Here is a 13703-nt window from a genome sequence, read left to right as displayed (position 1 = left end):
TTTCATCAGCCTTGTAACTATCATGACAACTTATATTCAGTCTTGGGGAAAGGTAAGATACAGGCTTTCAAAAAAATAGGTATTTCAAAAATGTTACCAGCATGCTACCATCTTCATAAAAATTAAGGATCCTTGAAGTGTCAAGTTGACTAATGCACAAACACAAACAAGAAATGAGAGATAAACTTAAGTACCTATTATTTTCATAGGAATGACCTACTCCTTTGAAAAGGCCATTTTAATCCCAAATTTCTATTACTGTTTATCAACCAAAAACATTGTTCAATAATGCCTCATCACTATAGAAGAGTTGTCCCGATGCTTCTCTTTAGGAATCATGTCAATTTGAGTTATAGTACATGCTAGTTAGATACAGTTGCTGAAGACATTGGATCTTTTCAAAGATGTCCTTAAATGCTATGCAAGAGAGTAATTATAACATGCTAATTTGTAGATTCTCTATTTTTATGTTCCTTGTTTTGCCTCTTTTTGCCTCTGGCCTTCGGCAGAATTCTGTCACTTATCAAAATCACTTCTGTGTCCAAAATCCCCTTCTTCAGTACTAAAAAATTTATAATTTTTAAAATTAAAATAATATAATTTCCTGTGCAGTATTTTAGTCCATGCAAACTTTAATTACTCCCTGTTAATATTTTTTAAAATATTCTATTACTCCTTGATCCCTAACTTTTATACAGGAAGGCAAATGAATTTATTAAGATAAGGGAAAAAATCTTGTACTTTTTGCGAGTTATGCAAGAATCTTATGTCTAGAGAGCAAGAAATATATCTGTATGAATTTTTTTCATTGCAACTATGGAATCTTTCTTGCAACTTTTTAGTAAATTACAATTCCATTATTTTTTATTCCCCAAGGATGAAAAAAATGCACTTCATTTTTTGGCAAAACAAATAAACATCCTGAGTTGATAAAAATATCAGTTACAAAAGTGTCTACCCTAAAAGTCACATTCATTTTGTTTGTTATTGCAAGTTATTAAAAGGCTTCCAGGCATGCATATAAAACCTGAAAAACAACAGTTGAATCTATCATATTAAATTAAAATCCCTCCATAAAAAAGTAAACCCAAGTAGTTTATCAGTTAGGGAATGCCATGCTGCCCCAGAAGTCAATACAAATAAGACTTTATTAAAACATAACTAAAATGAAGTTCCACAAGAATCCTCCATGGGAATTGTTCTGCCTCAAATTCAAATGTGGAGAGTAAAAATACATCAGCTGACCTTAATTCCTTTAAAGTAACAAAGGAAGAAAACGGAAACAAATTCCAAGGCCAACAACTGAAATAACACTTCAGAAAATATAGCCTCACAAAGGTATATATGGAAAAATAACTGCTTTGCAAGTTAGACAATTCTCTGCTTTCAAACAATTTATGCTCTTTAATATTTGTACTAGTGGTAAGCTTCTTTGACCATTTGTCTGATACCTAAATGTACCTTCTTAAATGAATGCCTACAATTCTGTGTAGCTGCCATGAGTTGGCAATCCAGCTCATTTTCTTCTGTCTTTAGTTATTCTGTATTACTTGCCATATCATTAAACATTATTTTCATAAGAGTTCTCTATTTTCTTCCCCAAAGCAACATATAAAAAATTCAAAGGGTGTGCTCAGATTTGGACAATCGGGTTGTAGTACAGGTACGATAGGCTTCCAGTTATACACAGTTCCCAACATGTTAGTTATATCTCTAACCAGATACACAAGTGTTAACACATCCCATCAGAAAGCTGATGTTCTACATTATCATGTTAAATGTCCACAAATTATTTCATGGAATGGATGTCCCAAAATATATTATTTGAATTATCTATAACTGGACATGTACTCAGTCTCTAATATTTTGTCTAAATAATGTCATGATAAACATTACTTAGCTCTTTGGACATCCATCCAGATACGTAATGATTAGAATCTTAATATTTTCAATATTTAAACCAAAAATACAAACCAAAGATCAGCAACAATTTTCATAGTTACATAAGAAAGCAATTTTCCAGATAGCTAGATAAAGAAATTTTCCATTATTACCTTCAGGCTTTCTTATGTACCTAGTGAACTTACTTCTTTATGTACTTAGTGAACTACAGAAAGCAAAGTAATGTAAATGTGTTTTTTTAACTGTTTGATTCACGTTTGAAAGAATCTACCCTTCTAATAAACAGGGTGCAGTATTTCAGACTATCTCCCAAATATGGAAGATATCGAATATCTTCTTCAAACACAAAAAGGGTATTATGTATTAATGGTGACAGGTGTTTGGGTACATATCAGTTTACTGCCCACATAAACTTATTCTGATATTTACCTGAGAAATGAGCCCATATGGAACAACTTCATTCAACACCAAGATGTACCTTGATGCCCTGTTGAGACACATAGAACACTGATTAATGTTATGACCTTTTTACAGTTCCCCCTTTTAAAGAAATAAAAATTATGCAGTCTTTCCTCATAGCTTCAGTTACTACAACATCCTGAATGGAAAAATTTCAGAATTTTTCATGGGAAAACCTTCTATTGGGTAAACATATGTGTTCTTTCCTAGCTTTATTTCTAGAGGGAAACTGTCAAGGTTTTTCATTGGCCCATCTTCTATCTCATTATCCCTATCTTCTGAACACCTGTGGCTTCATGGCATCAATATCTATTTGGAGGCTACAACAACTGAAACTAAACTAAACTAATCCCAGAAAGAGTAAAACAGTAATATTTTATGTTGCATGTAACAGTGAAAATATTGGGAAGGACGTGAGGAAGATTTGATGTGTATGAGTGGCACAGTACCTAGCTCTGTCCATGCTTCCTAAATGTTTCACTGAGCTCAGTAGGTTTACATGGCTTTAAAAGAAACTAAGGAGCCCATACATACTTTTGCCTTTATTTAAATAATCTTTAAAGTTCATTGAGAACTGTTTGTTAAATATGGCAGACTGTTAGACATGGAAGAATCTTCTGAGACCTCACAAAAATAACAGAAATGGTATTTTTTGAAAGTATAAACCCATGAAGACAAAATGAATGGCAGAGAAGACAACAATGTTGAGAGATATCAGGAATTTGAAAAACATAAAACAAGTGCAAGAGTGGAGGTTATAACCTAAGTATCTGGAAAAGAGAATCTTACGAAGTAGGGGGATTCACCCAACAGAATTCCAGAAAGACTCCAGATTCAGAAGCACTGGTTATCTTGGAAGGCAGAATAGTAGAAAGTTGGAAGTTTCTGAGTCCACAATTTCCTCCTCCATAGGATATAGAGGACTTATTTCTAAAACTAATTCCATTAGGAACACTCTAGGTTGAGGGTGATTAATGGAACTGAAAACACGAGAAGAAATGAATATCTGCCCCCTTGTCCTTAGAATGGTTACCTGCCAGTAATTTACCTTCCAAGTGGGAGATTCTTTTCTGGAGAAACTAAACAGCCCTAGAGACAAGAGCCTCAAATACTAAAATTTGGAAGTCCTCAAACAAAAATTCCAGCTCCAGTGAAACCCCTCAATTGACAGCCCCACCTCCTTCATGCTTACCCACGAACACATATCTTCCAAAGAGTTCTTTAGGGATTTGGATTTAAATATGATAGCCTAGAATTACCTAGATAGCCTAAATGCTTGAGGCAAATCTCTAACATGAATAAAAGAATCAAAAGAGAGAAATAGAAAAAAAAGAACCCATAGGAATTAGAGATACAGTATCACTAATGATCTAGAGATCTAATGATCTGATCTGAAGACAGACCTGCATTAGATGGCAGAAGAAAACTGAAGAAAATCTACAATAAATATTCTCAGAGAATTAAGAATAGCTATTGGATTCTTATAACAAGAACAAGGCACTAATAAAAAATGACCTATAAGAAAACAAGAAATTAAAATATTCTATAGCAGTTTGAAAGATAATGTTGAGAAATTCTGCTAGAAAATAAGGCAAAAAGAAAAAATGTAGAAAATACAGGAAACGATAACAATTCGAGATGTCTTCCTTATGCCCAAATAATAGGAGTCCATCCTTCAAAAAAAAAGAGAACAGAAAATATTGTCAGAAAGAAGATTACCAAACATCTAATACCAAAAAAAAAAAAAAAAAAAATTCAATATGGACGAGTTCCATATTAAAAGGATTTACCAAGTTCTTTGTACAATACATGAAAAGAGACCCATACCAATGTACATCATCACGAACATTATAACTCTCTGGGGATAAAGAGAAGATCTTAAAATCCACAAGAGAAGAAGAAGCAGGCTAAATAGAGAGCACTGGGAATCAGAATACCATTGCTCACCTCAAAAGCAACATTGAAAACCAAAAGACTTGCTTTCAAAATTCAGACAGCATGATAGAGACATTTTCACACATACAAGGATTCAAAATATTTACCTCTTACGAACACGTTTTAAAAGAAAGTACTAGAATATTGCATTGGCAAAATAATGGAGCAAACCAAGAAAGAGTTAGATTCAGAAAGCAGGAAATCTGACACAGGAGGGAAGCAAAGAAAAGTCCCAGCATGATGACTGTGCTGTAGGTCTAGACAGTCTGGATTAAAGGTTACAGGAAATCTCCAAGTCCCAAAAGACCAGAGCTGTGAATGGGTTATAAATGTGGGGAAACTGGTTCTCTCATCCTTGGAGTGTCTGGGTGGGGTCTGGAATGGTCAGAGTCCCAGGCCAGTGGCCTCAAGCCTTTAATACCCTCCTCCCATTTCTCACAAAGAACCATAAAAATATTATTTTCAATCTGTGCCATGACACAGAACATGTTGAAAAGCATTCTGATATATTTGTTGATGTACTGAAACTCAGAAAATATGATAGGCTTTTAACGGATCTACTGAGAGCATTTGAAAAACTCATGGATGGTTACTGTGGCAGACAGTGGAATGATACCTAAAAGCCATTCACAATCCTCTTTTCCTTTGAGTTCTTTGGGGTAGGGACTGGAAACCTGAATTGCTGATTTTTCCAAACTCCATTGTGTCTAGATGTGGTCATGTGACTTAGTTCTGGCCAATGAGATGTGGATAGAACCTGCTGAGCAGAGCTTCTGGAAAAGCAGCTAATCATTACCATGGAGCTAAGACCCATACACTAAGAATGGAGGAACAGGAGGTGGGAGGAAGCCTGAGTCCTTGGTAATACTGAGGTGTCTTCCCCTCATTGTTGTAAGTGGCTACACTATGGCAAATAATCAATATCTAAAATTGATGAGTCAAGAGACAGAAATATTAGAAGACTATTTAGAAAAATGGAGGTAAATATCAGAAGAAACAGATCTTTCTGCATACTTGTTGCCGTTGAGGTGTGGGGAAGGGTGAGAAAATGACATATTTTCCATTATGTATTATTTAGGCTTTTAAAGCTATGTGTATGTATTATTCTAATAAAACTTAATTCAAAGTACTCTAAGTTACCAAAAAAGCAAGAGATGATAGCATTGAAATGAAATCCTGATGTCAAAGTCTCAAAAATAGCCAGTAGAATTTACATATTCCTCAAATCAGAAAAGAATAAAGGTTTATTTCATGGATGGACTAAGACACATTTAACTAGATCCTTTTTTTCTTCTAGTTTTTCTCACAGTTACTGTGAAAATCTAAATGTTGAAAAACTTAAATTTTTTTTTATTATTATACATTAAGTTCTAGGGTACATGTGCACAACATGCAGGTTTGTTACACAGGTATACACGTGCCATGTTGGTTTGCTGCACCCATCACTTACAGTAGGCATTTCTCCTAATGTTATCCCTCTCCCAGCCCTCGACCCCCGAGACAGGCCCCAGTGTGTGATGTTCCCCGCCCTGTGTCCATGTGTTCTCATTGTTCAACTCCCACCTATGAGTGAGAACATGCAGTGTTTGGTTTCCTGTCCTTGTGACAGTTTGCAGAGAATGATGGTTTCCAGCTTCATCCATGTTCCTGCAAAGGACATGAACTCATCCTTTTTTATGGCTGCATAGTATTCCATGGTATATTTGTGCCATATTTTCTTTTTTTTTAAATTTTCCTGACTGTACATTTTCTTTTTTATTTTATTTTATTATTATTATACTTTAAGTTTTAGGGTACATGTGCACAATGTGCAGGTTAGTTACATATGTATACATGTGCCATGCTGGTGTGCTGCACCCATTAACTCGTCATTTAGCATTAGGTATATCTCCTAAAGCTATCCCTCCCCGCTCCCCCCACCCCACAACAGTCCCCAGAGTGTGATGTTCCCCTTCCTGTGTCCATGTGTTCTCATTGTTCAATTCCCACCTATGAGTGAGAATATGTGGTGTTTGGTTTTTTGTTCTTGCGATAGTTTACTGAGAATGATGATTTCCAATTTCATCCATGTCCCTACAAAGGACATGAACTCATCATTTTTTATGGCTGCATAGTATTCCATGGTGTATATGTGCCACATTTTCTTGATCCAGTCTATCATTGTTGGACATTTGGGTTGGTTTCAAATCTTTGCTATTGTGAATAGTGCAGCAATAAACATACGTGTGCATGTGTCTTTATAGCAGCATGATTTATAGTCCTTTGGGTATATACCCAGTAATGGGATGGCTGGGTCAAATGGTATTTCTAGTTCTAGATCCCTGAGGAATCGCCACACTGACTTCCACAAGGGTTGAACTAGTTTACAGTCCCACCAACAGTGTAAAAGTGTTCCTATTCCTCCACCTCCTCTCCAGCACCTGTTGTTTCCTGACTTTTTAATGATTGCCATTCTAACTGGCATGAGATGGTATCTCATTGTGGTTTTGATTTGCATTTCTCTGATGGCCAGTGATGGTGAGCATTTTTTCATGTGTTTTTTGGCTGCATAAATGTCTTCTTTTGAGAAGTGTCTGTTCATGTCCTTTGCCCACTTTTTGATGGGGTTGTTTGTTTTTTTCTTGTAAATTTGTTTGAGTTCATTGTAGATTCTGGATATTATGTGCCGTATTTTCTTAATCCACTCTATCATTGATGGACATTTGGGTTGGTTCCAAGTCTTTGATACTGTGAATAGTGCCACAATAAACATATTTGTGCATATGTCTTTATAGCAGCATGATTTATAATCCTATGAGTATATACTCAGTTTATGGGATTGCTGGGTCAAATGGTATTTCTAGTTTCAGATCCTTGAGGAATCACCACACTGTCTTCCACAATGGTTGAACTAATTTACACTCCCACCAACAGTGTAAAAGTGTTCCTATTCCTCCACATCCTCTCCTGCACCTGTTGTTTCCTGACTTTTTAGTGATAGCCATTCTAACTGGCATGAGATGGTATCTCATTGTGGTTTTGATTTGCATTTCTCTGATGACCAGTGATGATGAGCATTTTTTCATATGTCTGTTGGCTGCATAAATGTCTTCTTTTGAGAAGTGTCTGTTCATATCCTTTACCCACTTTTTGATGGGGCTGTTTGTTTTGTTCTTGTAAATTTGTTTAAGTTCTTTGTAGATTCTGGATATTAGCCCTTTGTCAGATGGGTAGATGGCAAAACTTTTCTCCCATTCTGTAGGTTGCCTGTTCACTCTGATGATAGTTTCTTTTGCTGTGCAGAAGCTCTTTAGTTTAATTAGATCCCATTTGTCAGTTTTGGCTTTTGTTGCCATTGCTTTTGCTGTTTTAGTCATGAAGTCTTTGCCCGTGCCTATGTCCTGAATGGTATTGCCTAGGATTTCTTCTAGGGTTTTTATGGTTTTAGGTCTTACATTTAAGTCTTTTATCCATCTTGAGTTAATTTTTGTATAAGGTGTAAGGAAGGGATTTTAAAACCAATTTTTGTTAGAAAAGTTGAACTGTATTCCCACTGGGAGAATGTCTTAGTTAGTTCAGGCAGCTATAACAAATTACCATAGTTGGGTGGCTTAAACAATAAACAGCTATTCTCACAGCTCAGGAGGCTCACAAGTCCAAGATCAAGGTGTCAGCAGATCAAGTGCCTGCTAAGAGCCAACTTCCTGGATTGCAGATGGCTGGCATCTCTTTGTATCCTTATATAGTAGAAAGCAGAGCAGAGACAGCAAACTCATGTTTCTTCTTATTAGGGCACTAATCCCCTTCATGAGGGCTCCAACTTTATGAATAATTAATTCCAAAAGGCCCACCTCCTAACCATTACGTTGGCGTTAGGACTTCAGCATATGAATTTTGCAGTGACACAAACATTTAGTCCATAACAGGGGGAAAAGCAAATAAACTAAGTTGAAAAGTCCTGGTCAAACCAGAAGTAGTTTATTTTAGCAATAATTTCAATATTTCCAAGAGTTATAATCTTCTCCTTTGTCTTCTCAATCTAGAAGTAGATGTCATTTCTAATTTAATAATTCTTTTTTTACTCTTAAGTTTATGCTTCGATAACTTTATTCTCCTCTGTTCATTTTAATGTAATGGAACTCCTTGTGTCACACACAGTTGGCATTTCAACTTACTTCATTTTAGGAGATTATATAACTTAAGGTCTTGCACACTGAAGGTACTCAATAAATGTATGTAGAAAATTTGGCTATGCAGAGCAGATTCATATTGAGACTATTACTTAAGACAAATTTAGGCACAGGAGGACCTCAGCCTCTTAGGAGGGACAGTTGGGTCTCTTATGACAATCAGAATAGAACAAAGTGGAGAGATAGGTGAGGTCAGAATGGGGAAAGTGGCAGGATGCAGGCAAACATGTTCTTAATTTAGAGACAGATGAAGGCTCAGGACTTTCCTAGGCAGATAAAAGAAGAAAGAAGCTGCTTTTTGAAAAGAGGGATCAAGATTAGGACAAAAAGGGAGATTTAGCCATCAGCAGAACCCAAATGAGAGCCCACAAAGAGACACTGTCTACTCAGAGTACATCTTCAGACATCCAGGGTCCCAAGCTACTGTGTTTACTGTTAGCCCTTAGCCATTGTTAAGTCTTACTGCTTTATAACTCTTCTTTAAGAATATATTAATAGTAAAATTACTTACTCCTATATATACAACAAATCCTTAATTATCAAAAACATTTATAGTCATCACCTCATGATTCAGTTTGCTCTTCTCTAGTCCAAATGAATTGAAGTAGGAATTCATAGGACCTTTCCTAGTGAAGAAAGATTTTAGTGCTATTTAAAGAAAGTAAAAAGTATATTCTCCTCTGATAGAAATTTTCATTCTGATAATATTTTATTTGTATCTTTTTTTAATGTCATGGCAAGAAATGCAGTTGATGGGCAAGGCACAGTGGCTCACACCTGTAATCCCAGCACTTTGGGAGGCCGAGATGGGCTGATCACCTGAGGTCAGGAGTTCGAGACCAGCCTGGCTGACATGGCAAAACCAGTCTTTATTAAAAATACAAAAATTAGCTGGGCATGGTGGTGGGCGGCTGTAATCCCAGCTACTCAGGAGGCGGAAGCAGGAGAATAATCACTTCAACCCCAGAGGTGGAGGTTGTAGTGAGCCGAGATTGTGCCACTGCACTCTAGCCTGGGTGACAGAGCGAGACTCTTTCTCAAAAAAAAAAAAAAAAAGAGAAAAAAAAAAAGAAAAGAAAAAGAAAGAGAAAAGAAAAGAAAAAGAAATGGAGTTGATTTTGAAGAGAAATCATTTTGAATAATTAACCATGAATTACTCTAATTAGCAGAAAATAATTATAGGTTGGACATACGCTCTTTCAAATGCAGATGATAGAGTAAAAGAATATTGGAAAAATAATGCCACCTTATAGATGTTGCGATGAATCCCAAAGAGGGCTTTTCTTTGAATTAATCTTTAACTAAGGCATGTTAAATGTCTTCCATTAGAAAACATTCATATTTCTACAAGACAAAAATTATTACCTAGCATATGTTGTTAGTTAGAGAATCTTTATTGTAATAATTATTAAAGAAGACATCTTTAATGCTTCCTAAAAGAGAAAATATCATTTCCTTTGTTCCTTTTATAACACTTTCTGGATCACCAGAACAGCCTTCGTTAGATTTAGCATATTTGTACATCATAGGAATACTTAAAACACTGTATGTAAGTGGAGTTTAACATATTCATGTCACTTGGAAAATGTTTGTCAAGTGATTAACATCACAGTTGCACTTGTGGCTTCTGTTTCCTGTAGGGGAAGAATATGTGGCACACTGATGAGAACAGGTAACAGATTCCTTTGCAATTAGTTTCTGTTCTGCAAAGACCATCATCAGGACTGAAATGAGAGCTGACAAAAAGGTATATAGTCTACGTGAAGTATACTTTTGGGCTAAAGGGAGCCCAGATATGGGACCCAGGAGACATGTGCTCAGATATGGCACCACAGATAACTAGTTAGTCCCTGACTAACTATGGAACTTGGATAAGTCTCATTGTGCCTCTTTAGCTGTTTCTTTATTAGTAGTACCATCCATCTCACAGGATTGTAACATGGTAAAAATGAAATGTGAAATTAACTTTCGAAAGTTAAAAGCAACAGCAACAACAAAAAGGTAAAGCATTGTTTGGACAAAAATGTAATTTTCTGGAAGAGGTAGTTGGGGAGGCAATGTGGAGATGTAGGTCAAAGGTTAAAAAGTTGTAATTATGTAGGATGAACAAGTCTAGATCTAAGTACAGCATGAGGACTACAGTTAATATTGTATTGTATTTAGGATTTTTTGCTAAGAAAGTAGAATTTAGATGCTCTTGCCACACATACAAAAGGGTAACTGTGCGAGTTGATGGATATGTTAATTTGCTTAACTGTAGTAATCACTTCACAGTGTATATCAGAGCATCATATTGTATATCTTAAATATATACAATAAAAATGTAGCTTTAATATATATGATTTTAACCAAAAAAAACCATTTGCAATTTAGAAATGAGGAGTATCTGGCATATGGTCGAATAAAGCATAACTTATTTTCATATACCATCATATATAAAAATAAATTCAAAGATGCCTGCTTTTATGATTGTTAAGAGCTAATTATGCAAGAGAGTATCTTTGCAAAGAAATATATAGTGACATTCTGATCATTGGTCACAAATGTGATTTTCTAGGTTAGGTTTCAATTTTGAAAACAACATTCTTGCTTCTTAAATCCTTGCTCTTTTTCTACATCACTCTTTTGCCACCATCAAGAAAGCTTTTTCTATATCACTCTTCTGCCACCATCAAGAAAACTGTTTTTCTTGATTGTTCAAAATAATAAATGGAGTCAAAGCCTATGTGTAGAATAAACAAATGGTCTCACTTGCTTAAAAAATAACAGCACTCCTTGATCCTTTCATTATACCATCCTCTCTCCTCTTCTTTTCTTTTCTCCTTACCTGAAATATTGAATGAAACATTATCTCCAGTGAATCGCAATTAAAATATATGTTGGTTGCCTGGGAGAGGAGAGAAAGGCCCAAGAATCTCCTTTAATCTTCTCTTACAGGCTATTGGCATGGATTCTTTTATCTGATTAGATAAAACAGTTAGCTTTCAGTATGGGCAAGTTGGACTAGGATTTCAGGAGAAGCTGTTTAGTGGTTATAATCGGTGATTTTTAAGGTTCCTTTCAACTCTGAAATATTTTATTACAAGTAGACCCGTGTAGCCAAGGGGTGCCCTGAGAGATAAAGGGAGGGAGACCACTAAATGACAGTGAAGAAGTAAGATCATAGAGGAAAATTATGCACTTCACTGTTTTGCCTGGAACTAGAGGGGCAAAGGTGTGGGTGAGAAAAAAATGGGCCCTGATGCAGTATCTAACAAGCCACAAACATCTTAACTTCCTAAACCTTACATAGATTCTTACTGAGAGAGAAAATAGATTTCACCAAAGAAAAGACAAGGTTCTTTGGGGAGGGAAATAAAGACAGAGACCTCTGTATTTGTTCCTCCAATAACAGGAGGAACTTATCAAAGAATAAGGACATAGATGCCTCATTCCCAGGGACTACTTAGGTTTTCCATGATCTTGAAATCTTGAAAGCTCAGGCAGCAAAGGAAATCAGTTCAGGCCTGTTTGTGACAGAGTGGACTCATGGCTGGAGAATGAGCAGAGACTGCCCCTGTCCTCTGGGTCTTACTCCTTGATTTTCAGGAACCTCCTCACAAAACATTGCCTCATTCTTGCCTCTTGGGGCAGGTTCCTGTGACGACTCAGACTCAGGAGAGCATATCTTGTAATTATCTTGGCTGAGGACCTCTTGACCTTGGACAGCTGAAGGAGGGTCTGGATGCATATATTGGCCATGTCTGATTTTACAGAAGTAATCTTCACAGGCATGGTTTGGTGGAACTTGTAGCCATCTGTAAGGACACTGTAGAAATACACATCATTTACTTCGAGTCTATAAAGTTTTGTGGATCGAATAGGAATGACTTGTCAAGTGGCAACTCCTAGAGAAGGATGAAAGTTGGCCGCTTCCTGCTCCTGGTTACTCTAACCTCCAGCTCCTTCTGAAATCCTGGCAGGCTCTACCCCTGAGACCACAAAGAGGGACTCTTAGGGTCACACCTTGTAGTCTGTGGAGGACTAGCATCTTCTTTTGATGAAACTGAAATGCAACACTTAATACTCTTGGAAGAGAGAAAATGAATGATAAGAATTCTGACAACCTGGCTTGAATGTTTCTATTACAAAATTAGAGAAACAATCGAATTTGAAGGGACATGTAAAACATCACAAAAATGAATCAGTGGTTACTGAGGACTCTAAACTCTAGGTCATACTAATGCATATATGTTTCCAGGTCTGCTGTGATGGTTAAAATAGGTTAATATTAATAGTTTTCAGTCCCATAATAAAATAGGTCTAAGACCTGTAGTGCACTTTATCCTCTTAAATTGGCTCACCATGTACATGGAATGTATAAAAGAACCATATCAAGTGTTATCACAGATTCTTAGTGAATGGAATCTGAATCAGGATTCACAGGATTTGTTTAGTTAATTGTCTCTATATAGTCATTTGCCACATAATGATGTTTCAGTAAACAATTAACAGCATATACATTTATATATGCTGTTTATATAATCCATAAGATTATAATGGAGCTGAAAAATTCCTATTGCCTAGTGATATCATAGCTGTCATAAAGTGGTAGTGCAACACCTTACTCACATGTTTGTGTTGATGCTGGTATAAACAAATCTGTGCTGCCAGTCATATAAAAGTGCAGTATAGCACATAAAATTATGTATAGGAAATAATGCTTGGCAATATTAACAAATGACTATGTTACTGGTTTATATATTTCCTTCACTCTACTTTCATTGTTATAGTGTGCTCCTACTTATTAAAAAAAAAAATGTTAACTGTAAAACAGCCTTAGGCAGATCCTTCAGGAGATACTGTAGAAGGCAGAATTGTCATGAGAGATGACAGCCCCATGTGTGTTATTGCCCCAGAAGAACTTCCAGTGGGATAAGATGTAGAAGTGGAAGACAGTGATATTGATGACTCTGACCCTGTGTTGGCTTCAGATAATGTGTGTGTTTCAGTCTTAGTTTTTAACAAAAAAAATTTCAGAAGTAAAAAATAAAATGTTTTTAAAATAGGAAAAAAGCTTATAGAATAAGGATATGGAGAAAGAATTTTTTGCACAGCTATACAATGTATTTGTGTTTTAAGCTAAATGTTATTACAAGAGTCAAAAGTTTAAAAATGTCAACATTTATAAAGGTAAAGAACTACAGTAAGCTAAGGTTAATTTATTATTGAAGAAAAAATAGTTTTTATAAATTTAGT

At 35.9% G+C, this 13703-nt stretch overlaps 2 protein-coding genes across 8 annotated transcripts in view; one reads left to right on the top strand and one right to left on the bottom strand.

Moving 5' to 3' along the window:
- The window catches only part of LOC109026970 (ERV-BabFcenv provirus ancestral Env polyprotein-like), a 266355-nt gene that overhangs the window by 143925 nt on the left and 108727 nt on the right, over window positions 1–13703 (bottom strand). For all 7 annotated transcript variants that reach the window (XR_008679840.2, XR_008679843.2, XR_008679837.1 and 4 more), the window contains one exon: window positions 2332–2389. The gene's annotated coding sequence lies outside the window, so the exon portion shown is untranslated. The remainder of the gene's footprint in view (window positions 1–2331; window positions 2390–13703) is intronic.
- KIAA0825 (KIAA0825 ortholog) overlaps window positions 1–13703 on the top strand; it is a 473030-nt gene that overhangs the window by 391187 nt on the left and 68140 nt on the right. The window lies entirely within an intron of this gene.

The sequence above is a fragment of the Gorilla gorilla genome, chromosome 4 (assembly GCF_029281585.2).
Source record: "Gorilla gorilla gorilla isolate KB3781 chromosome 4, NHGRI_mGorGor1-v2.1_pri, whole genome shotgun sequence".
NCBI lineage: Eukaryota > Metazoa > Chordata > Mammalia > Primates > Hominidae > Gorilla > Gorilla gorilla.
This window is presented reverse-complemented; position numbering and strand designations above follow the sequence as displayed.